This window comes from Rousettus aegyptiacus, unplaced genomic scaffold (assembly GCF_014176215.1).
Source record: "Rousettus aegyptiacus isolate mRouAeg1 unplaced genomic scaffold, mRouAeg1.p scaffold_m13_p_7, whole genome shotgun sequence".
In the NCBI taxonomy this organism is placed as follows: Eukaryota; Metazoa; Chordata; class Mammalia; order Chiroptera; family Pteropodidae; genus Rousettus; species Rousettus aegyptiacus.
In genome coordinates this window covers 33,024,697-33,051,573 of record NW_023416310.1, presented here as the reverse complement: position 1 = coordinate 33,051,573, position 26,877 = coordinate 33,024,697, and the positions used below count along the sequence as shown (strand labels likewise).

General features: G+C 34.6%; 1 long non-coding RNA gene and 1 pseudogene across 9 annotated transcripts in view; both read left to right on the top strand.

Moving 5' to 3' along the window:
* Nucleotides 1-26,877, top strand: part of LOC107501373 — a 257,563-nt gene that overhangs the window by 190,438 nt on the left and 40,248 nt on the right. The gene's annotated exons all lie outside the window — the stretch shown is intronic.
* On the top strand, nucleotides 6,128-6,245 carry LOC118606012 (annotated as a pseudogene).

Sequence of the window (26,877 nt, the reverse complement as noted above, 5' to 3'; positions counted from 1 at the left end):
AGCCATAGTTATCTGAAAAGGCTACTAAAATACTCCTTCCTTTTCTAACTAAATATCTATATAAGGTTGTCTTTGTATCTTTCAACCAAAAGAACATAATGCAATAGAATAGATGGGACTCCAGTAGTCTTTTAAGACTATTATTAAAGGACATTTACAAAAATATAAAAATGCTATTCTCATTCCTTTTATACTTCAGAAATGAAGCTATTTTTTTTTAATGAAAATATGTTGTCATGGGTTATTCCTGCTACTTTTAAGTAAATTATTAAATATATTTAAGATTTCTAATATGGTAAATATAAATATATACATTACCCACAAAACCAATGCTCTTTTTTTATTGTTAATATTTGTTAAGTATGTGAAGTAGTCCTGAGAGCTGTCTAGGAAACACAATACATATCTGTTCCTTATATCTTTCACGGACATTTCCCTTTAATCTCAAAAGTTTTGAGAGCCATGTCTAGCCTAGGGCAAAGATTGTGTGGACATATAATCTTGGACATTTAGAATGGTAAATTCTAAACTTTTTTCTTTAGTGAGTGCAGTAAACCCGCAAAACATATTATGGGCCACTGTAGAGCCTTTATTAACTGCATATGTCCTAGAGCCCATTTGGAAATAAGAGCCTGCTCTCTGGCAGAGGACATGGTGAAGGGGGACAGATTTATTTGGATTTTCCAAGTGATTCGATATATCAGCAGGGATTTTGTATATTTCTATAAAAATACAGTGTCTGTTTTCAGGTTCGTTTATTTGCGGGGTGGTGGTGTTGGGGCTTCTTTGCAGCCTGCTAAAATGGTTCTCAGTTTTTATCAACTAGGTAACAGCATCTCAAATACATATTCAAGAAAGTTCACCTATTTCGTCTTTCCCTTGGCTTTCAGAACTCAGAGCATCTAGGCTGAGATTTGACCTTTTACTCTTTTTCCCTAGGAGTACTGATTTTGTGTATAATCACCTTCTACGCAAGGTGCATTTTTATTTATGGCTTGAAGATTTTTTAAAATGCATCTAAGGAATTCCTAGACTATTTCATGAGCATTAGATAGGTGGAACATGCTTTCGTTTCTTAACTAGATAATGTTATAAAATTGTGATCTACTCCTATCCTAAATTGGAAGTATTGATAAAATTATAACTAGTACATAAAGAATTTCACAATTCTACTCACAAATCCACAGTTCCTTACAGGGTCTATATTTGCATCATTATTTAAGATCTATGTTAGGTTTAAGTTCTTCTTATGGCCATTTTTGACAGATTTCTTATATATCAAGCTATATATTTCTGTAGTTAATGTTCATAATACCATAGAAAAAACTTGGAGAAATGAATGGGAAATAGAATTACTATATGAATAAAATAGTAATGTAAACAAATACAGGATATGTCTGTTGTCCATAGTGTTTTTTTTCTTTCTGAGATTTAAAACAGAAGCTTCAAAGTAATACAAAAATACTAAAATTCAGAGTTAACCATTTAGGTTTTATTCTTTGAGAAAATTGAAAATACTCATACTCATCTAATCATATGTTTACCAGTGCAAACTATTGAAATTATCTACTTGCAAGTTTAAAACATAGATCTTAAAAAATTCCTACATTTAAAACCTACATTTTTGGGGGTGTAATTCCTACATCTAACACTGACATTTCTTGTACCTATAAGATGTCTCACAGAAACCCAAATAAATATTTTTCACCTCTTAAATCTTTCCATTATTTTAAATGTACAATCAAATGTTGCAGAAAACCTTCATGAAACATGCATCCCATTAGCTCCATCTTTACCCACTCCTCCAGGTAAACCCAATATTCCAGGCATGTAGAACTTTGAAATCTCATAAACACACCAATCTTTTTTTAAATAAAGAAAAACTCACTTTATATCTATTACGTTCTCTCTGCCCAAAATGCTCCTCATTTTTGAATTCCTAGCCAACATCTAATCATTTTTCAGAACAATAGTAATTTAAGTAAACCTCTTATACCGGTATGGGCTTAGTATAGAAAAGGTGCTATTTTAAGCATTTGTGTATATTTTGATACATTTAATCCTTACAACTACTCTATGAGGTAAGTTCTATTATTACCCCCATTTTACAGAAGAGGAAACCAAGGCACAGAATTTCTTAGGACGCATCCCCATTGTGAGTTAAGTGCACACGACTATGTAATACTGTCACCTTTCCTAGAAAGCCTTCTATGATGTCTCTGGGGAAAAAAACAAAATAAAAACTTTCATTTCTGTTTCTGGTTCATACCTTAGCTGCCACGATTTGGTTTTTCTTATAGTAGACAGATTCCTTACAGTAGACTGATTTCTCTTTTCCTTATAGTAGGCAGTGAAACTATGACGAGCAGAAAGGGTATTTTATTCAGCTTTATGCTGAGGGTAGTGTTCATGGCCCCAGAACATGCCTCTTTGGCATGTGGATTATTTGGAGCTGAGGGCAATTAAGACCCAGCAGATTCAAGAAAAACTTTTAACTATCTCTTAACTAACTACAAGAATTTAGATAGGGGGACAATCTCAGAGCTATGATTATCAGAAAGAATTTTTTATCCGAATGACCTATCTGTATGGCAGGGCAAACATCTAATTACCAAACATCTGCCATTCTTATTTTCCTGTGAATTACCCTCCTCTTTTTGGAAGCCTCAGGCTCTTATCCCATTCTTTAGCTAAAAATGTGATATAAGTCTAAACTGCCCTACTTATCCTTGGGTCTTATATCTTTGGGGGCCCTGTACATACAAAATTAAATTTGATTTTCTCCTGTTAATTTGTCTCAAGTCAATTCTTCGACCAGCCAGAAGAACCTAGAAGGGTAAAAGGAAAATTTTCCTCCCCAGAAGTATCCTCAATAGATTACAACATTAAGTATGTCTTTCCTCCCCTGTAATTTGCCCCAAGAACTTCAAACATTTTTTACAGACTGACATTTTTTTGGCAAAACTTTACTTACCTGATTTGGGTAGATTTGTTAGCAGAACTAAAGGCAACTGGACATCCATCACAATTTATAAATATTAGAATGAAAGAGCCAGAAATAACCTAATAGAACAGTATCAGCCACTTTAAAAATAATAATAATAATAAGGAAATTGAGCCAGTCCAGTGAAGATATTTGCACAATATCAGAGATTTTTAGCAGGGTATGGATCAGAATCTGTTCTCCATCACCCTCAGAGTGAATTTTCCAGCAGAAAATGTGAAACTTCTTCTCTAAACTCTACAATTGTTAAGATAGATTAATATTCTCAGTTTCTGTGCTCAGGGCGTATTTGAGCTCTACAGTGAATGCAGTATGTTCATTTTTAGAAAATAGTTCTGAAGCATTAGGTGTTTCTTTACAGGTCAAATCTGCTTTGTTAAAATTTTTCTTTCTGTCAAACAAGTTCCAAATTTACAAATGAATTCCTTTTTGATTACACAGAAATGCTTCCATTCTACCTCATTAAAGATGAATATTTTTCCCTTTAAATTTTAAATGTAAGTGGAAGATGAGCTGCCAAAATTCTGAAATGCTGTTACAGAAGCAGATTTCTTTAAATTCAGGGGAAAATAGAAAATGCTACCTTTTTTGAAAAAAAGGACTTTTATTCAAGTTATCATTTATCATTTTATTAAATTCTTTACTAATGGGGATACTTTTGGCAGCTAAAATATTTCTCTAAGAATGTGTAAAGAGGAGAAGGAACACTGGATGGTAAGAGAAAAGCCTGCAAGAGCTTTCTGTCAATACTAAAAGGAAAAGTATTGAAATGAATTGTAAATTTAGTAAGAGCATAGGTTAGAGCGTATTATTTGAAAAGCTATAGTTACTCTGCTGTCTCTGAAGGGCAGGGTCAATGTAGTGGCTGCAGTGGTTCAGGGTAAATTGATTAGATTTGGCAAAGGCATGATTTAAAAGAATTAAAATTTTAAAGTGCTGTTAAAATATGGATAAGAGTTTGCTGATGGTACACCTCCTCCTCTCTATCATTTTAAATGATCCAAAAGACTAGAATTAACCTTGAAAGTTTGAAAAGTTTTGAAGCTATGGGAGGACCACTTCTTTAAGCTTAAGCTATATAAAGAGTATTTAGGTTCCTTACAAAAAACCTGTAAATATTAAATCAAAGAAGAGAATAAAGTCAATTGCAATGTAAATCCCCAATTTTAATGCACAAATACATATATTTCAATTTCAATGAAGTGTGCTACCCTCAGCTGGCCTCAACTGTTTTCAGCTCCTGGGTATAAGAAGTTTAAAAACTTAGCTTTTGTGTTCATTAAAATAACACCTTTGTTTGAAAACAAAACCCTTCCAGGTGGATATCTCCTTTGTTTGAGGCTAGCAGTAGATAAGATCTCTATTTCACTTGAATTATTTGATCCTGTAGAATTTTAAAAGTTTCTGCCCCTCCCCCTCTTTTTCTTTCTCTCTCTTCCTCTGTCATTTACATTTCCCAAAGTGAACTGGGGTCCATTTGGGAACAAAACTGGTTTATAGTTCAGTGAAAAGTTTGCTATGGAAATTCTTACCCCAAACTGTTTGGATAAGTCAATAGTGTATTTTCAGTGCTATCTCATTGCCTAAAGACAAGAGATGATATTTTCAAAAATGTTTTTGAAAGGTGCTGTTTGAAGGAAGGATTGGGATTTTCTTGGTGTGCTGTATTCTGTAAAATGGAATAACCTTATTGCTGTTTCAGATAGATACTGCTATAACAGGCAGAAATAATGGACAGATTCTTAAGGAAACACATAGACAATAAGCATAAGTAAATGAATCTTGCCAATTGTATAAATAATTCAATGAAAACCCATCTGTATTTATTGAGTGCTTTCTATTGAAGTATTAAATTAGGTATTTTCACCCTAAATGGTCTGCACTGAACCAGAGAAATATGGGAACATAAATGAGGAATAGCGATATGGTGTTAAAAACAGAATTTTGTCAAGTAAATTTGAAGATCTAATGAAGCAATTCGTGAATCAGGCAGCATCCTGTCCAGCAACTACAAGGGATTTCTAAGACATTGTGCAAGGTTTTTATAGGCAGAAGAAGGGTGGGGAAGAAGATAACGGCAAAAGAAAGGATCATTTTAGTTCAGGGCATGTTTGTTTGGGGGAAAGGGAAACCAAGGCTTTTATCATGCAGATTGCTTCTTCCTAAAGCAGGGTGGGGATGGAGAGGGCCCAGGTGGCAGATTACCTCATTGGCACTGACCAGAAAATTCCAGACTGGTCGATTAAGACAATGTTTCTGGGAGAGGTCGAAACTGCAATTAGGTTAGACACTGAATCTAGGTTGATATCATGAGCTTTATCATGAATGACATCATTTCGAGCCTGTAGTTTTCTCTTTAACATGAAAACTGAGATTGGAAAAAAAAAGAACCAAAATAGGAATAGATACATGGAACCAAAAAAAGGGGAGAAAAAAACCCAAAAAGGAAAAGGAGGAGACTGGGATTTAGTGATTTAGTACTTATTCTTTCCTTATCCATGTGACTTCAAACCCCTCTTTGAGGTGTAAATACTTGATCTAGTCACACCTTGGGATTATAATGAGGATGATAAATCTAGAGATACTCTGAAAAATAAATGATAGAATATAAATATCTTGATTATTATTTGTTAGCTATATTTTTTTCTTTACCTTAAAGAAATAAAGGTCAGATTCCATTTCAATAACTTTTTGAATAACTAAAGATTTTCAATGCCCAAATGATGATCACTACAACATAATTCCAGAGATACTTTATTCTGACAGGATTCGAGCTGTAAAAGCAAAAATAAACAGCACTCAAGAGCAGACAATTTTCACTAAATTCAGTTCTGAAGTAGAAATGGACATGTCTCCTAAGGTTTATCTGTATTATGCTGATCTACTTCAGGTCACAATAAATGTGCTCAAGATTTCAGCAGCTTCAGCCTCTCATGCGTTATGTTAATGTTTCTAGTTGCCCTTGTTGTTTAATCAAAGCCATGGATTAAAATCATTTCTGTAATCTTAGATGAGGCAGTAAAAGTTAGGATCATTATTCTTCAGAGATTCTAGACTGTTATAAGAAAAGGATAGGACAGGTAACCCGATCTGCTTTTTTATAGTTTAGAATTAGACTATTTTGTCTATGGCCATGCTACCCTGAACAAGCCTGATCCTGTCTGATCTTGGAAGCTAAGCAGGGTTGGGCCTGGTCAGTACTTGGATGGGAGACCACCAGGAAGACCAGGTGCTGTAGGCATAAAAGTAAATAAATAAAATAAGAGATTGTAAACCGACAAGGTCCTTGCAATCTGTGAGGTCAACCAAGGGTTGCCTCACCTAAAAAAATAAAAATAAAACATAAAGTTAGACCTTTTCTTGCTGATCTGATATGAAATAGAACGTTTTTTTGCCTTTGACTCTCTTTAGAGTTTTAAACATTTGAATAATGTGCAATTACCCAGAAAATATTTTTAAAAAATATATAAGAACTTGGAGAGAAATGGAAAAAAACAAACAAAACATACTCACGAAAGTTCTGTGTGTATATATATATCCTCTTATCAACAAACTCGTCCTTTCTGATAGGACAAAAAGTCAAAGGATCTAGGCAAGCAGATTATTTCCAAGAACCAAAGATGGAAAGTTATGAGGAAGGGGAGGAAATGCATCACACTCCTAGGTGAAAGACGTTAGTCTTTACAGTAAATAATTTCTTAATCATTTGATAGATTTTTCTTAAGAGAAATATACACTAAGGATAAAGGCTCAGGATGAATTACATGAACCCTAAGTCCAGAGGTTTGGGAAGATCAGAAAGGATGCTAGAAAGGGAAAACTCTGTCACAAATAATTCAAGTAGATTCTACTGCATGTATGTCCATAATGCTACCTCTTTACTAATTAATATTATGCTTTCACGAATTAGTTGTACAGCCAAAATACATTAGTACCATAGAATTAATTTGGAAAGGGGATATATAACAAGATAGACTGAGAGAATCAGTGCTTCTATAGGAAGATCACAAATTCAGTCTACCGTATCTATATAATCTCTTCTTTAAATTCAGCTTGCTTCATTTGCAAAATGGGAATGAAAACATCTCACTTTTCTTAATGCAGGAGTCTATTTCAGATAATGTCTTCGAGATAATAACTTTCATTTCTATGGTCAATACCATGTCTAAATCTGAGTGAAAGTTCATTTTCATTATGTTAAAATTAAATCAAATATATTAAGAACTTTTTCCCTAGACAGTGGTCTGAGAAGAACTTAAGGTAATAGTCCTCACTAGAATGAAATTGTAGAAAATTTTCTGAGAGTTTACTGTCATCTGGCCAAGATGTAGCAGGCATTTCTGGCTGATACAGGATTTGTCTTTAATTATGCACTTGCAGAATATGATTGAGTCATCAATTCCCAGACATTTTGTGGTTAAGATATATCATAGGTTGACATTGTTTTAAAAACTGCCAATTACAGATTTGTTCATTTGTTTATCATTCTTTGATGTACCTTGAGTTATTTGAAACTCTAGAAAACCACAAAGATTACTCTTCTGATTAGATGTGTGCCCCACTCCATTGTAACACCACAAAGCCTGTTTGTTATTAAATGAATATCAAAAAGTTTTGTTCAAGCTCAACAGGTAACAAAGAAAATTGTGAATCTTTTTACTTTAACCATTTGATAAAATTTTTGTTATTGTACTTTTTACTATAGTATTTTCCTTTGGTAGTCTAACTCTGTACTGGTAATTGATTTTTTTGAGTTGAGGCAGGATTCTTCCCTTTATATCCTCATTAAATGATACATTCTGCTTCCATTTAATCTTCCCTTGGTTCAAGATTTTATTGCTAGCAAACCAAAATTTTTAAAGAAGGATAAATTCAAAAGAATAACCATTTCTTTTGATTAATTTAAATAAGAGAGTTTATTTTTGAAAGACTTGACTCTTAAAATTTCCAATCTAGAACAAAGGAAGCAGTAAGCTGGCAGCCCTTAACCCAGCTAAGTAGTGTTGGCATAGAGATGGAGAGATTGAGCCCTGTGGTTCAGGTTGGTTTATTTCCTGCTTCACTATTCTTGTTTATCCTTTGTTTTAGAATGACTTTATTGTCTGTCTGTATCATATAGAATAAATTCACTTTGTGTTTTACTTATGCAAAAAAGTACTATATACATTCTTATTAAAAATTATAGTCCTTCCTTGTGCTTTCCTTACTGAATTAGAGTAACCCTGATTTAGGCTATTTCATTCTAGTTTTAATACACACACATACACATGTGCATGCATATATGTGTATATGCATGTATATATATAATTGTGTATCTTGAAAACAAAAATAAATGTATTATGACTTGAATTTTAAACGATAAATAAGGCTTGGAAACATTTCCGTGTTTAGAACATATATAGATTTTTTTTTTTTAATGAAAAATGGTCATTTTATATACGTTGCACTGATACTTGTTTTTGTTCAGGTAACATATTAGGAATATCTCTTCAGGTTTATGCATATAAAATGAATACCCCATAATTTATGTAGCCATTCACCTCTTTAAGGGCCAATTGTGTCCAACTCTGTTATGCAATATGCAGTGATAAATTTTTTATATGCATCTTTGTTACTAGGTGAGTAATATTTTAGTATAGATTACTACATGTGGAAACAAAAGGCCAAGGGTATAAACATTTTAAATTCTGTTGGGGAATGCCATATTGTTCTGAAAAGGGCTTTATTAATTTACATGCCCACCATAGTGCATGAAAATGCCCAGTTGCCCACATTCTCACTGATATTGATACCATTAATCATCTTAATTTTTGTCAACATGATAGGACAGAAAAGATATCTTATTATGGTTTTAATTTGCTTTTTCGTTTTACCAATGAAATTGAAGATCATTCCCTTTTATATTTCTCCTATATATTGCCTTTTCATAACCTTTGCTCATCTTTTCTATTCAATTATTAATGTTCTTTTTGACTTATAGAAGTTCTTAATATAGTTCATATCAGTTTGTCACTTGTTTTTAATTTTACAAATGGTGTCTTTTAAATCTCAAATAGTCAACTCTTCTTCCTGTGGAGTTTGTTATTGTGTATGGCATTAGAGGTCTAGGTATAGATATTATTTTCAGATGTGATTATTATTGATTTGGCTATGCTTTGTCCACAAGTTAATGCTAAAAATTAAAATCCAACAACCAGGCTTTACAGCATTATGAGCATATAAGTGTCGTTCACTGTAAAGCAATGTAGTAAGTTTGGGCCCTTAAGAAAGTAAATAAAATCTGTTGACAGGAACCTCAGGCCTCACAAAAGAACATGATATCAAGGACAAAGGATTCTCTCTCTCTCTCTTTCAATATTCCAACACTTGCTTAAAAATGATACCACGTTTTAGTTTGCTTCATATACAGATTATTAACTTTTGTATAGTTTTTGTTCTTCCTGGTATTTTAAATTGTCTTTTCATATGAAAACATTATTCTGGTACCAGTGGGGTACAAAGAAAGGTCAGTAGTCAAATAAAACAAACTTAACTTTGAGATATCGGACTTTAATTTTTATATGCCTGTCAATAGGACTCCATCGGTAAACGTCTATGAAGTATTTAATTTACTAAAGTGGTAAAGAGTTCAGATCTAGAGGCAGACTGGAATTAATGAGGTTAGAAGCAGGCAAGGATCCTCAGTTCTTCTTGTCCCCATTTGAAGGGCATCACTTTACTTCTGGATCTTTATATGTGAGGACATTATCAGTAAATTTACCTGAAACCTGGGGTTCTGGTAGAAAGAAAGTCTGGCATTCCCATGAAGGGTGATTTCTAAATTGGGTAGGATTCCACAGAAGTTATTCATTTTTTGGTGGGGCATGTGGAAAGGGCATTGAAATTCTCCCCAGGTGGCTCAGAGAAATGAGGGAGAAGTTTTTGTAAAAGCCATTAAATCGCTGATAAGGCTCGTTATCAATGTAGCAATGTGACTATTATGTTATACAGAATAATGTACACTAAGGCCTTTTAAAATCAGGCAGTTGCCACAGTTAGAGTTATTTTAAGATACCGGAGACTTCCTTAGGTTTTCTCAATGCAGCAGTATTTCTAAAATGATAGATTATCTGTTTAGAATGGAACAGGTGGGGAGACAAATGGGAATGCCAGCTTTAAAGCATATACTTAGAAAAATATTCCTAAAAGTTTTGCTCTGAAAGATGAAATGAACTAACATGCTGCTTGGGCTCATTTGCTGCAATTTTCTCCTTTGGTTTCCCATTACTGAATGGTCCACTAAACCTCTTTGCCTCCTGTGGATTGGAAAGCCTCACCGATATTCAAACACAAAGGTCAGTCTTATCTCATTTACATCTCTCTCTCTCTATCTCTCTCTCTCTCTTTTTTTTTTTTTTTTTTGCTTAAAGCAAACAAACAAAACCCAAACACTGAATTGACACTCATTCGCTTTTGAATGGGTTGGAAATCCTATGTCATGTGTCCCTGGCAGCAACCCACACATCTAGCCCTGGCATTAATAACTAAGAATAAAACATGGATTCCAAGCTTAATATTAATATATTATAACTCAGCGTGATTGTGATCATCCTCTGTTAAGCATATCTGCAAGTCATGCTGAAGGCTAGGTACATTTAGATAGGAGTCATAAAAGTTATTTTGAGTGACTATCATGGTTGTCTAAGTTTATGAGCTTATTAAGTCCTGGACAAACTATCAATAACTATGAGGCTCTGTCTTTTGAAGTAATACCAAATTGGTAATCTAGAGGAGGAGTGGCTAGAGTTGATAATATACTTTTAGTTAATAAATAGTTCATATCAAGATGTCCTTTGAGTTTAAATTCATGGGATTGGTTGTGATTGAAGTAACATAGCAGCAAGAATGAAAAGATTTTCTGTAAAAAATGAGTGGCTGGGACCGTTACCTAATTTTTACTAGACAAAATATGTTCTTTCTCACAGAGGCCACTGTTGATCACTTTAAGAACAACAGGAATAATGGAGTGACTTATAAGATTTTTGAGTGGACATTTAGGAGTACTTTTGATTTAAGGGTGACAATTAAAAGGTGGATTACTGCCACATTGGGGAAAAACAGAGCCTCTAATCTTATGCTATACAGGATTGTGGTTCTGGAAAAGAAAATGGCTTAAAATTATAAAACAAATTATGTTTATTTTCAGACACCCTCTGGGAAAAAAGCAAGTACTAGAATTGTTGGGTTTGAAAAACTGAATGGATGTGTGAAAATAAGGTGACCAATTACTATATATTTCTACCTACAACTTCCACACATGACTTTTACTCCTTTAACAATACTTACCCTCAGGCTTAATATTTTATCAGAATTTATTTAGCCTCAGATAATTAAATACTATAGCTGTTTACAATATTATAGCTGTTTATAAAAGGTGGTCATCTCTACAGGATGCCGTACTCATTATGGTTTATGTTAACAGCCCCTCTGGGATTGTGAGGTACAACCTGTGCAGTTATACACAAAGGCTCTGGTCTTCCCTCCCTGATGGACATTTGTGTGAAGTAACTCACCTTCTGGATTTTAGATGTGGTTGTTTGATGGGTCGGTGCCTGGAGTCATAGCAGCCATATTTTGATCTTGTGACAAACTTGTAGACAAAAGCAATACTCTCAGGATGACAAAGTAGAGAGAGAGCCCCCATGTCCTTGGTTATGACATTGAGCCACTAAATTAATAAATTCTGGACCAGTTTTTCTCCAGATTCTTGTTACGTGATATAATATCTTCTTAAAGACCCATGTGGTTACATTTTTTGTTGTTTCTTGTCACTATCTGACATTGTGGGCAGCTTCTTTGTCTTTGGACCTTTCCATCTAGCTAGGCTAATATTTGTCCCACGCATCGTCATAGCATGGCATTGTTTATTACTGGTCAATGGCATGTATTGAAACTCTTTGCATTTGGAATATGTTTTATGTGTTTGAGGTGAGAAGGTAGTAGCCCTGGCAGCACTTGAAAATACTGCAACATGAATTTCAAGGCTTTTGAAACATGTGTTTTTACCAAAGGCAGCTTTGATCCAAATGCCAGTTTTCTGGATCTACTTTTCTTCCCCAAGGTGCACACCATGACATGAAAGCTGATGGCAAAGATACACTTGGCATTTTGAAATCTTCCTTGCAACTCCCACATGAAGTCAGCTGAGCTCTATGAAATCAAGACCTTCTTTCACCTTTTCTTCCAATTGAAGAACGTCCTCATTAACCAGAGCAGCTCAAACTGTGTATGATGGAAGGTCAAAACCAAACTAATTTTCTTATTTTTCTTCCTCCCACATTATTTTTCAAACAAAATTAGATCTAATTTTAAGGAGTTTAATATATTTTAATTTAGTTTTTGACTTCTCAGAAATAAACAGGGACTCATACACTTATTTACAGGCTCTAAAGCTGACTACAATTCTGCAGCATAACTAATACAGCCAGTCATAATCTCCTAATTATTATGAAACTCTTAGGTTTTTGTAATAATAATAAAGTTATCTTTGTTTTCTTTAGTTACCTAAAGTTTTTGTTATCACTGATTAAAATCTTATTCAAGTAGAGATTTAGTTATTCAGTTATTTAGTTGTTTAGTTTATTCCTTATTGTGTTGAGTTGGGTTTTGCCAAATGGGCAATAACAATAATCCCTTATTGAATATGCTCTTCCATCTCTGAAGTCCATGTTCTTTCTACTAAGGAATATTCTCTTGCTCTGGGTTTAATTGGAAATGTCCTGTTTATCCTTCACAGCTCAACTTAAAGGTATTGTCTTTTAGATGAAGATTCTACCAATTTTTTCTTTTCCTACTGCATAAGATAATGCTATAACTACTAGTAGTGGCAAAGAGTATACACTCAGTAACAGCTAGTTCCTCTGCCCCTAGACTTTACCCTTGTTGAGGGTGGGACCATGGTTTTATTCATTTATATTTAATAGATACTTTATAAATATTTGTCGAATGACTTAAAAAAAATGGCCTTTTCCAGATCTATTCTGAATTTCAGGAAATACTGTATTATGCAAAGTCACTGTGATGAATCTAAACTATGTCCAGTTGTATACTCAGCATCTTTCTAAGTCAGGCAATAGTACATGGATGAGGGATCAACTTCTAGATGGGTGGAGAGTGAACCAATTGATCACTTTAGAAATCTCAAATTTCTACAAAAACGAACACTCACCTGGTGGAGCAGTGTCTTTCTCATCAACAGTGGGCCCTTTGTAGCTCCAGCTTTTGGAGAGATCTCATTCTATCAGACTGGGCCACTTATCAGTTCTCATCTGAGTCTTGCTTCACTGTTCAACTAGTCTGGCTCATGGTTTTGAGTTCAGTCAGCTATTGGGGCAGCTGGAGCTAGCTAGTTTGTGATGCCTCAGCTCGAATGCCTGGGGTAGCTGGGATTCTCTCCATGTGGTACCATTCTCCAGCAACCTAGCCCAGCTATGTTCACATGGTGGACAGCTTGCAAGAGAAAGTAAGAATAGGAGACTAGGAGCTGTACAGTCTCTTGAATCTGAAGAGACCCACACCCACCAGAATTATATAAGGATTAATTTAAACTGAAGATTTGTGAGATAACAGCAGAGACAGAAAAAAAGACTTTTCGAAGCCTTTCTTATCTGATTAAAGGCAGAGCTTTCTGAGAACTAAGCTGCCATAAGTCCGCTTTCTGAGGGAACTTCCAGACAGGAAGGAGACTGACCATTAGCACTGGAATGAGAAATTGTGTAAACAGACGTTATTAGAAGCTTCTGTATCTTCCCATTTATTTCCCTTAGAAACCTATATGTTTCCCAAAGAAACATATCTCCCTTACCTTTCTTGATTAAGCTAGTATATAAACTTTTACCCCTAGCTATTAGTTAATCCATTTCTTAATGAGTGATCCCACATACATGTGAATTAAAATTTCCTCTTGTTGGTCTGTCATCAGTTAATTCACTGGGCCCTAAGCACCTAAATTGGTAGAGGAAAACTTTTCCTCCCAACAAGGCCTAGGTTGGCTTTGCCACATTCTATTGGTGAATAGAATGAAGAAATGGGATGAAGAAATGGATTTCCTGTCTTGAAAGAAGAGCTGTGAAATATTGTGGCTATTTTTTCAATCCACCACCATATTTCTAGTGTAGGTGAGAAAAAAAATTGCTTAAAAAAAAGTGTCTGTACTTCTTCCATGCAGAATTGATGACGATTAATGTTATTGTTTCTTCATTAAGGTCTTACCAGACTTTTTTTTGTTTTTTTTTTTTTCTTATTTATAAAAGATAGAATCATGTACATACCATTTTTACTTAATGTTATATTGTGAAAAATGTTCAGTGTCAAAATTTATCTGCAGCTGCAGATAAATTTTATATTATTCTTATTGGTATTCAATAATATATACCAGAATAAATTGAACTAATCTATTTCATGACATTTTGATTATTTTCTGTTTCCTAATGATGCTATTAATGAACATGGTTATAGATGTCCTTTTGTGTTTGACTTTGATTTTTTTCCCCCTCTAAGAAAATTTTCAGAAAGTAGACATGAGTCTTAAAGATTATGTACATTGATATTCTTTTTTCAAAGTTACTAAAGTATAGAGTTTGAAAGTCAAACTGTAGAATTCTTCTCTTAAGTCTCATTTCACAAAAGTAATTACTTAAAACATTTTAAGTGTTTTATCTAATATCTATATCTGTATTTACTATGCCTATATTAGTTAATATGTATCTATTCCTATTTCCTGATTTTTTAATTATTAGATTTCTATGAAGTCATTGTTTTCAATGTAAATTCCTGGAGAGAACTCTAAAACATCTCTTTAATGGTCAGATGCATCAGAAAATCTATTGGTTACAACTTTTTTCTTATATACATTCTTCTTAGATTTTTTTTCCATAGGATTTCTATAAACCATAGTCATTCATTATCTTGAAAACCCATTGTCTTGAATTTCAGTTAGAGTCCCTGTTTTCTGATCCTATGTTTTAATCTTTGTCGATTATTTATTTATTTATTTATTTATTTATTTATTTATTTATTTATTGGCATGGAACATATTCTAATAGTTTCACAAGAAATAATTCAGAGAAGATAAACTTTTGAAAACCTTTCATAACTAAAAATGTTATTCTGTGCTCACATTTGATAGCTGGCTTGATTTGGTATGGAAATATGTTGAAAATATTTTTTTTCTTCACAATTTGTTACTTTTCCATTGTCTACTAGCTTCCAGTGTTGTTGCTGAAATTTCTTTTGCCATTTTGATTCCTAATTCTTTGTATGTACTCCTTAACTTCTCTCTAGAGGCTTTTAGAATATTCTCTTTATTTCTAGTGCCTTAATATTTCATGATTACATTCCCTGATATAGGTCTTCTTAAATTTTATATTTTGGGTCATTCCATGGGTCCTTTTAATCTGTAAATTGATGACTTTGTGGTTTGGGAAACTTTCTTGAATTATTTCCTTGATAAGTTCTTCCCCTATTTTTTTTTTCTGTTCTTTCTTTCTTTAACTCCTGTTTTTTTTCAAAGTTTGGACTACCTTTCAAGATCATTTTATATTTATATCCTTTCACTATTATTTTGAACACTCTGTCTTCATATTCCCTTATCGGAGAATTTCTTAGTGTTATATTTAAATCTTTATTAATTTTGCTTTGTAATCATCTGCCATCATATTTTCTGACTTCTCAGGGCTTTCTTTGTGTCCCTGAATCTCCCCATCCACCTCCCCGTTTCCCCTTCTCCCTCTCTCTGTCTTTGTCTCTCTCACTTGTTTTATTTTGCCTTCATTGCCTCTGTGTCACTCACATTTCTTCTTTTATTTTCATGTCTGCCTTATGTCAGAAGTATGCCTCAGATGTCTTAGGACTCTTGTCTCCATCAAATTTAAGAATTGAAAATTCATACATATATGACAGGTATAGCTCTTGAAGAGTGAATCTGAAAGGGCAAGGTAACTTGGATATATTTTTAAAGGATCCCTAAATTTCAATCTCAATATCTTTTAGAGTAGTCATTTCTCCAGAAAAGACCCTTAATCTCCTTTCTAGGAGAGTATAAACCTTGGAGATAGTTTTTTAATATTCAAATAGGTCAGGTACCAAAAGGTTCACTGTTCTGAGTACAGACTTGTGATTATCTTCCTTTCAGTAAGGGACCTCATGCCTAGCTCCAGCTGCACTCATTGTCCTCCCCCTCCATCCACTGAAGTGTTCACATGGTTATTTTTGAAATTGGAATACTCTTTTGATGTGAGGATTCCAAAGAGCTGTTACATGCATAAACTTTCATGAAAAATATTAAGGATCACTACATTAAGGAATTGTATTTTAGGGGTGCATTCCCAATGATCAGGGTCCAAATTTCTGGTTTTGATGTTTGAACAGTGACAGATATTCTGTATTTAGATTATGCAAGTTCTGTCACCTTTGAATGTAGCTATATATAAATATAATATTGCATAAAATATAATTTATGTAAGGGATCATTTACATGTAAAGCAGAAATCAAAGCAAGGGGGAATTTCCACATGGATTTCCTTCTTTTAGTTTTACTCAAAACAAGACAATTATTCTATCTGTATATCGATCAGTATATTATTGGATTCTGTTGGTGGAGCTCATTATACGCATGAGTACTAGTTTGGGCATATGATGGTAGGCTTATTTTCATTGAAATAATACAGATGAGTTTGGACCAAGGTGGGCAATTTGGCTTGACTACTGAGGAGAGATGCCTGCTGTGCTCTCCATTGACTAGGCCATGGGCACAGATTCATCCAGTATTTTAAGGGGTTAGTGGTCAGAGTCAAGTTGAGGAAGACATCGCTATGCTTCTATTCCCTTTCAGTTGTGAGCAGAGTTAAAAAGAATATGCCTGGAAGGTTCATGATATAGTTCAGATTATTTATTTAACTTTACTTTGTTAGGATCTAATATGTTTTGATCAAAATTAAAAAGATCTTCTAGTGAAGACTTCAACTTTTGGTTAAAAGCTCAAATGAGCACACTACCCTTGCAAGCAGAAAGATGGACAGTTTCTTAAATAGTGAATAGTATTCAGCTTTGGAAAATTTCACATTTTTTGAAATATTTGTTTTTACGTAAAAATATATATCAAGTAGATTATTTTCTACTTTCTACAATGGATGAAACATATCTAGTGTTGGCAAAGAATAAAATTATCCTAGACTGAGCCATTTATATCACTTTGGTCTTTTTAAGGGAGTCTAGTAGTATCTTATTCTCAATGTATTACAAGATAGTAATATTTTAGAAGTCTTAGGTTCAAGCTACTAAATATTCTGAATGTATACTGAAGTATGCTACTTAATCAAGTCACGTAAAATATTATAATTATTCTTTCTCTAGTTATCAATGTTATGAAGAAATATTATCTTTTTTCTTGTTGAAAAAACTCATACAAGTACCTTTCCACTCAATAACATCATGCAGTGCTGATCAGCAGAATCATATATTCATGCTTATTTTTCCAAGAGCCCACTGAAATGTCATATGCTGAGTGGCTTTAATTTGATCATATTTGTATGTGTGCTATTTATTTCCTTTAACACTGAATTAAGAACAATAGGCCAAAACTTGTTCTTTGAAAAGGCTGTTTATGGAATGGCATTCAGGAGAAATTATTTATTCATTTAGTAATCCTCTTCCTTGTTACTATATACATAACTGATACTGATCAGTACTGCTCCCATTGTATCTTTTTTCAGTATACATTCCAGTTCATAGAATTTTAGCATGACTTATGGAAGGTGGTTATCTAGACAAGGTGGGCAGTGAAGACCTCTCTTGTAAGTGATGTATAGCAGAGACTTAAAGCAAGTGAAGGACTAGGGTTTCACATATCTCAAGGAATAACAGAGGAAGTAATCAGAATAAAGAGGCTAATAAGTATGTGCTTGACTTGTTCATGGGACAGATTTGGGGTCAGAGTAGATGGAGGGGCAAAGGTAGGAGATCAAGTTAGAGAGATAATAGGAATGAGATTGTAGGGTTTGTGAATCATGGTGAGCAGCTGAGATTCTATTCCTAGTGTAAAGGGAACCTTGTTGGGGAGGGCTTTGAAGAGGAATCACATACACTGACTTACATTTATAAAAGTTGACTCTAGCTGTTGTGTGGAGAATGGTGTGTAGGAGGCATGGATGGAAGCAATGCGGTACCCTAGTAGTTTGATGGGCTTGTCTAAATTAAAGTTGATGGTGGCTTGGTCCAGGGCACTGGTTTCCAATCTGAAGTGTTTTAGCTTTGGAATCCCCTGGAAGGGTTATTAAAACACACACATTACTGGGCTCCATCCTCAGAGCTGTGATTCAGTGAGTCTGGCAAGGCCAAAGAATTAAATTGGTAGCAAATTCCTGGGTAATGCTGATACTGCTGGCATGGGGACCATACTTTGAGAAGTGTTCAATGGTGGTTAGTGGAGAAAGTGGTGAGAAGTGGATATATTTAAAAAGTAAAGCCAGAAATATTAAATGATTGGATGTGTAGGATATGAGAAAGGAGTCAAAGATGATTGCAAGGTTGTTTTTTTTTTTTTTTTAATGTTGTTTTTATGTTTGTTTTTGCTTAAGAAACTGAAGAAGGAAGATGAGGGAGAAGCAGGTTTCATTTTGGAGGTTGACTCAAAGCATCTAATATAGGATATATGAAGGTTTGAGACCCTTACTTGATTTCCAAACCCAGGTATTCAATAGGGACTTAAAAAATATGTCCGATATTCAGTTGATAAGATACAAGGAGTCTAAGACAGGTGAACAGCATGTAAAGCTATGTGGCTGCATGAGATTACCTAGGGACTGAGTGAAGAAGAGAGTGAAGAGAAGAAGCTTGCATACTGAGACCTGGGACATGCTCATTTCTGGAGATCAGGAAAATGAGGAAGATCTAGCAAAAAAAAAAAAAAAATCTGGTAAGGAGTGACTAGGTAGAATAAAAACAAATGATATCCTGGAAGCTAAGAGGTAAAGGAAAAACAAATGGACAAAGAAGCGGGATGTTATCATCTGTGTCACATCCTGTTGATGGATCAAATCAGAGGAGAATATATAATTAACCAGTGGATTAGGCACGATGGAAGTCATCAGTAGCTTTATTAGGTGTAATTATTTTGGAGTGAAGGTACAAAAGTCTGTTTGGAATGGGTTTAAGAGAGCATGAGATGAGTAAAAATAGCAAATGTAGGGGAACTTTCAAGTTTTACTGTAAAGGAGAAAAAAGAAATAGGGAAATGGTTTAAAAGGAAGAATTAAAAAAAAAATTGGGATACTACACCATATTTACGTGGAGGGCTCAAGATATAATCACAGAGTAGATGACTGAGATGGGGTAGAGGACAAGGTTACTAGAAATCAGGAGGTCACTGAACTTAGAGAGCAGGATATTTTTAGGACAACTTACGTGGTTATTGAAATAACCAAGAATGGCAGTGGTAGAATGAGGCCAAGAGCCAAAATATTCTGGGAATGGGCAAGAATGACTCTGAGGTCTGTCATTAATACGACAGTGAAAGGTCAGTAGTGTTATGATCTGATTGCATGAGGCTTTGGGAGGATTTGTGAAGATTTTAGGAAATGACAGTGGCCCCATATCTTTGCATTTGGAAAAAAAAAATAACCATTAAATTAGGTTGTTGGTAGGAGATAGCAAGATTTCGTTTGGAGCAAGAGGTAAAGTGACTATTTAGAGAGATGTTATGATAGAAGGTATTCTACTGACAGCAGGTCATTACTCTGAAGTCCAAGGGTTTTAGTGTATGTGGAGAGGGTAGCTGGGCCATATCATTTATAGAACTGCATGGAGCTGAGAGTCAAGTTGAAGGGAGATGGCCTGGGATTCCAGCACTTCTGTGGTGGCTAAGTAAATAGGAATGTAAGGCATTATGTTAGGTGAGATGGGATCAGCAAGAGCCTTGCTTCTGTAATGTGGTCTTTGTAACAGTGAACACTCAGTCCCATATCTTATGGTTCCACGTGGAGAAATCTTCTTGGCCTTTCTCATGACGCTATGTACTCCCACTCCTATTGGGAATGAGAGGACTATATGATTTGTGAGTCTGGAGTAAGAAAATGGGTATGTTAAGGTCATTACATTTTCTCTTCTTTATATCTGTCTCTCCACAGGAGGGCTGCACTCTATTCTGGCCTCACAGCAATGACCTCGCCTTTGTAAAGGGAGATCTATGGCTGTCCACTTGTGAATTAAGAGGAGTGATAAGTTTATTCAGGAGACTGCTCAGTCTAAAGCCGTCAACTCCACCCCAGCTTTTTCAATAATAGCTTTGATAATTTGTCCCCCAGTGTTTTGCTTAGGTGGGGAAGGAGAATGTTGCTCCAGCCTGAGTATCTAATGCAGAACCCTCAGAGATGCTTTTGTTTCTACCCATTTTCAAATCTGTTCCTTAGCCTTGTGCTGATTTTGTACTAAGCTCTTAGTTGTCCATCAAATAAATCCCCATTTGCTTATTATAGATAGAGTCAGTTTCAGTTGCTTTAAATCAAGCACCATAACCTGTACAATCATTTAGTCCTTGTTCGAGACAGACTTCACTGGTTTGCCAGAAAGGTTGTCTGTCGTGCTTTGCTTAAAAATAGCTAAAATGGCAGCAGTGTTACTCTTTGCCATTTCTTTACAGACAGTGCACAGGGAAATGAATCACCAGTCTAGGAAAACCCAATTTTCAGATAATTATCATTGCACTTTGTATTCCCACTCTGCTGTTTTGACTCTTTATGCTAAATCCTTATACTCAGAGATTCACTTGACTGAGCATGTACAGATTCACTTTCTGTAGTCTATCTGGAGTCAAGTTCAACTATGTTTATGACATTTTTATGTTTTACTTTTTACATTACAGTTTCAACTTATATTTATTCATCCATGCACAATATTAGAGCCATTGTTCCATTTTAGGGAATTGGTGGCATAATGATTAACTATAGTACCAGCAGAAGTATAAATTTAACAACTGTAAACAACTACATAGAAATGTGAATACATTGGCTCAGACAGACTATGCTGCCAACAAATATCTGGCAAAATAAACAGACTGATGTTGTCTTTGAAGCATTTCTATGCTTCAAAAATGACCCTGAAGCTCAGCATCTTAAAACAACACCACAAACTACATCTCATCATTTTATGGGTTGGAATTTGGGCAGGGCCTCGCTGGTTGATTTTTCTTCTTCCCATGGCATTGATTGGGATCCCTCAGTGCTATTCAGTGCTAATAGCGAGGCTGAGCTGGGAACTCCAAGATGTTTCACTCACATGCATGGTGCTTTAGTGGGAATGGCCGAAAGGTTAGGATCAGCCCTTTCCAGGTAGTCATAGGGCCTCTCCTTGTGGAATATGAAACATGGTAGGTAGATTTCTAACATAGTGGCTTAGGGATCCAAGAGTGACTATTCCAAAAGACAAAGGTGGAAGCTTTAAGGCTTATTGTAGCACAGACTTGGTCCCAGAAAGTCACTTTTATGTTCTGCTGACAAAGTCCCAAAGAACAGGCTGGGTTTAAAGGCAGGAGAATTATACTGTCTCTCAGTGGCAGAAATGCCAAATGTGTCATGGACATCTTTAACTCACACAGTGAAATATATTAAATGAAAGTGAAAAACATTGTTTCATTGATTTTGCCTTTGAAATAAATCACCCGTGGACCCTTTGTTAGACCCCTCGAGACCACCAGTGCTCTATGGACTATATTTTGAGAAAAGATTTGTCTAGAAAATAAAGGTGGTCCTAAAGGACTCCTAAAACTCCTTAGTACAAGTGCTGATTAAAAACATATAATATGATCTCCAGCCCTATTAGAGAGACAGTATAGCATAATAGTTAGTGTGGTCTTGGGAGATATACTGCCTGGAGTTCAAAGCCAGGTGTTAAGATTATTAGTTGTATCATATGGACAAATGTCTTAATTTGTCTCTTTTCTGTTTCTCATTTTCTTCCAGTCTATCTGGAGGTAATAATATCTTCCATTTCACCAGTGTTTTGAGAATTAAATGAGGAAATGGAAGTAAAGTATTTAATATGGTGCATGGCACATGGTTTCACTCAGTACATGTTACTTACAATGATTAATATTAATAAGTTTACTCAGGCTTCTGAGTCTCATTGGTATTGGACATTTCCTTAAGAATAACAGATATTTAGGGAATGAGCTATTGAAAATATGTGAATCTGTGCTTTTCAATGATTCTTTTACGATACTAGTTAGATATTGTTCTCTTGATTTAGCAGAAAACTGAGGACCCAGAGAGGGTATAGGGATTCTTGGGCCAATAGAATAGTATAGAGAGATAAAAATAATGAGTCAATATATTGATAAAAAAAATCAAAGCCAAGTAAAAGCAAGGTCTACTATTGTTTCTGGCAGATTCTCTCTATGCCCTTCTTTTCTTCTAACATGAATTTAGTCACGGACTTTTTTCTGTACTACATACTTTGAGCATAGCATGGGTAGTAAAAATATCCCATATTAAGATCTCAAAGCTTTCATTCTAGAGTTTGTTATATCATTTCAGTTTATATTTGGCTGTATGCATGCAAGAATCTATACAAATACTGGCTTAAGAAAGATAAAAAATTCTTTCCATCTGACATAGGGTGAAGGAATCATCAGTCCAGGGCTCATTGTTTATGGGCCCAGCTTCCTTTCATCCCGTGATCTCTCTCTCACGTGTAACCTCCATTCCTAAGGACAGGGTTCAGGATGACTTTTGGAATTCCAGCCTTTACATCTGCTCTTTGGCCATCAGCAAAGAGTAAGGGAGGAGAGAACAGTATGCCTCTCACTTTTTTTTTTTTTTTTAATAGGGCCCTGAGGTTCTTTCTGGCGCCTAACATATGGTGTCTAGCTACACCAATTCTCGGACACCAGGTTTCCTAAAATTTAACTTAATTCTGTCAATACATACTTGGAGTTACCGGTGGATCCCACAAGACTGCCCCTACTCCAGATGCCAGCTACAAATGGGGTACCTAGGCCATCCACACTTCTGTCTAGCTGATGAAAAAATTTTTTAGATTCTCCATACTCCCCTCAGATTTGATAATTAGCTAGAATGATTCACAGAACCCAGGAAAACACTTTGTTTATATTAATTGGTTTATTGTAAAACATAAACAAACAGATGAAAAAATATACTAGGTGAGCTCAGGAAGGGTCTTGCATGCAGGAGCCTTTGTCTCCAAGGAGTTGAGGTATATCGACTTCCAAGCCGGAACGTGTTCACCTGGGAAATCGTCAATTCATTGTTTAAGTGTTTTTATAGATTTCAGTCTTCATTCCCTTCCCCATCTCTCCTCTTCTTAGAAGGTCTCCATGATGCTGGAAATTCCAACAGTTTAATCACATTTGTTTTTTTCTGGTGACTACCCTTAACCTGAGGGTATCTTAGGGCCCTACCCTAAGTCATTAGCATAAACTCAAGTGTGGTCAAAATAACAAGGCACTCCTATAATTTAAGAAATTCTGATTTTATTTTTTTATTTTTTTATTGTACAGCAAGCTCATATAGTCACTTGGCTTAGTTATTGGAGAGTCTTAGGAATATGGTAGTGGGGTTCTTATTACCAAGGATGAAGGAAAGAATGGATAATGGGGGATGACTTTCCCGTTCTCTTTTGACTGGGTTTTCCATTCATTGATGAAAGCCTCTGGCAGTTTTGATTTAGCATAGGCTTGGGTTCCATTGGAATGGTTTTCCCACTGTTGACATTAGCCTCACAGTTGCTATAGTCCTGAGCATTGCTAATCAGTCTGGACTTCCATCTGGGAAGTTGCCCCTTAACTGCTATCATTCCATTTTTTTTTTTTCCAGGCTGTAAGCCCTGCAGATAGGGACCATGTGTAGTTCTAAAGATTGCACCTACTTCCTTGACATTTTTATTGAATGTTCATTATGTCTAAACGTTTGTCTAAATATTCAACGTTACTCATAATAAAATAACTCATCTTGATCCCTTCTAATTAAAATAAATTTGTTAGTTTTGGAGAACTATCCTTCAACTTTGAATTTTACTTTTTATCTGTTATTTTTTATCTTTTAAACTAATGCTTAATTTGTTAAAAAATTTCTGAATTTCTGTAACATACTAATTTAATTATCTCATCTGAAGCCCACTAAGAGTCTAACTTCATTTAAACTGCACATTTTCATTAGTTTCTCTGCAATTTCCTTATCTCAAATTTTCTTGAATGCCATGACAGGTGATCCACCTCCAGATTCTCCCCAAAGGTTCACATTTCAGGCTTATTTTTAAAAAAATATTTTTGGTGGACTCTGTATTTTAGGTACCTTTTTCTTCAAATGATTTCCTACCTTCTTTGCTCTCAGTTTTACCAGTGAGAGCATGTGTTTTTTTACATGAGACTGGATGCTCTGGACTCTTTCAATTATTATTGAATCTTTTCAGTGTTTTCTTATTGAAATGATGTGTCTTTTGATAAATTGAACCATCTAGACTTAAAAAGTTAAAAAAGCTAAATTTTGATAGAATGTATATAGTAAAAAAAAAAAAATCCTCTATCTTGTGTTAAAAGGAATTGTGACTATTCTAGACTTAAAATAACCTTTGAGCCTCCAACATTACACAGGCAAGAAGACTTTCAATGTCTTTTACAGCTGTGGTCAGGTTAAAAAATGGAGCTGGAAGGATGTACTATAGAGCTAAGAGTCATAGAGAATAATAGGTTGTAGTGGAAAAACCAGAGCCTAGTAGGGAACATTTGTTACTCTCAGAGAAAACACCCTGATGACAAAAATCTTCCCACTAGGATTTCAGAACTTCTGTGGACCAAAGGTTGCTGTGCGCCTTGTGTTATTTTTTTTCTCTTTAAAAAATTTATTTTAATTTCCCTGGCTTTATTGAGATATAATTGGCATATAATATTGTTTAAATTTAAGGTGTACAACATGTTAATTTGATATACATATGTATTGCAAAATGATTACCACGATAAGGTTAGTTAATATCCATTACTTCACATAGTTATCATTTTGTGTATATGGTGAGAACTTTTAACATTGACTCTTTTAGCAGCTTTGAAGTGTACAATAAAATATTGTTAAATATAGTCACCTGGTTGTATTTTAGATCTCCAGAATTTACTCATCTTATAACTGGAAGTTTTTACTCTTCGATCTCCTTCACCCATTTCCCCTTACCCTGTCAACCACCAATCTATTCTCTGTTTCTATGAGTTGTGTTTTCTTAGATTCCACATTTAAGCGAGATTATATAGTACTATCTCTGTCAGACATATTTCACTTAGTATAGTGGTCTCAATTTTCATTCATGTTGTTATAAATGGCAGAATTGGCATAATTTCCTTTTCATGGCTGAATAATATTCTATTATGTATATATTCATAGACATATGTATTCATATATATATATATATATATATATATAATCACATTTTCTTTATCCATTCATCTATCAGCAGACATTTAGCTTTTTTCCATGTCTTGGCTATGGTAAATAATGTTACAATAAGCTTGGGGGTGCAGACATCTCTTCGATATCATTTTCTTTGTATATATACCGAGAAGTTGAATTCTGGATCACATGGTAGTTCTATTTTTAGTATTCTTCCTCTTTTCTGATGAGAAATCTTTGTTGCCCTTATACCATTATTGCCCTACCATTGTGTGTTAGTTGCGTGGTCATCAGATAACTTATCTTTTCACTAGATCAAGAAGAGTTACATTTGTATTTGATGTTGAGAATATTATAAGATCCTTAACTTTGTACCTCCAATCTGAACTGGTTGGGTTTTTTGTATTGTCAACTTAGAGAGAGGCTTGTTTCTTTTAGATGCTGAAAGGAAGTCATCAGATATTCATGGGTAGAATGATGGATTGTGGTAGATTGTGTCATTGACTCCAGTTATTTGCTGACTTCCTTGAAAAAGAATTTTACATATCTCTCATTTGCAATGAAAACTGTAGTTCCTCTAATAGTGCCTCTAATTTGTAGTGCCTATGGGAGGTGTACTCTTTCCTGTTACATTAATGCAAAGTTTTTTTCAATGAGACTTTTAGTTTGTAGAATGTAGGTGCAAGAGAGGTTAGAATAAAAAAAACATGTAGTAAAGAAGCAGCAGACTTGCAGCTGACAAATAACATAGGTGAGAAAAAAAAACTTAGTTGTTGCAAGCCACTAAAATTTTGAGTTGTTTGTTACTACATAGCAAAAGCTATGTTATGACTAGATTTATGTTTTTGAAAGAACACTCTAGTTGCCATGTGGGAAGTGAATTAAAGTGATAAAAGAGTAAAGTTAGGAAAAAAGTTAGAAAATCATTTCAGTATTCTGAGAGAGATGATAGTCCCTTGGAATTGGGTAGTAGTGGTAGAATCAAAAAGTGAAAATAGATAGGACTGAGTGATTGATTGTATGTGATATGAAAAATGAGTCAGAAATTAATTTTAGATTTTTAGTAGTAATAGCTGGAAGGATGGTGTTAAATAGGAAACAGTAAAAGAAGAATAGACATGGGGCAGGAGAAGCAGTTATAAAGACTAAAGTTTAGTTCTAGGTCCCTATGAGATGTCTTAATGTAAAAGTTGAGTTAGGAGGTGTGTTGCATGAGGTGAGCTCAGAATAGAGGTTTCAGATAGAGATAAATCATTGGAATTCATCAGCATTTATATGGAAGCCATAAGAGTTGTTGAGATATGTAAGAAAGAGAATGTAGAATGAGAAATTAAGATAGCCTATGAAAAGGTCCTGAGAAACTCTAACACTTAAATATCAGTAGATAAGTGCCTTTTAAAAGTGAATGATAATTTTAAAAAATGAGGATTTCTTGAAGAAATGGCTGAT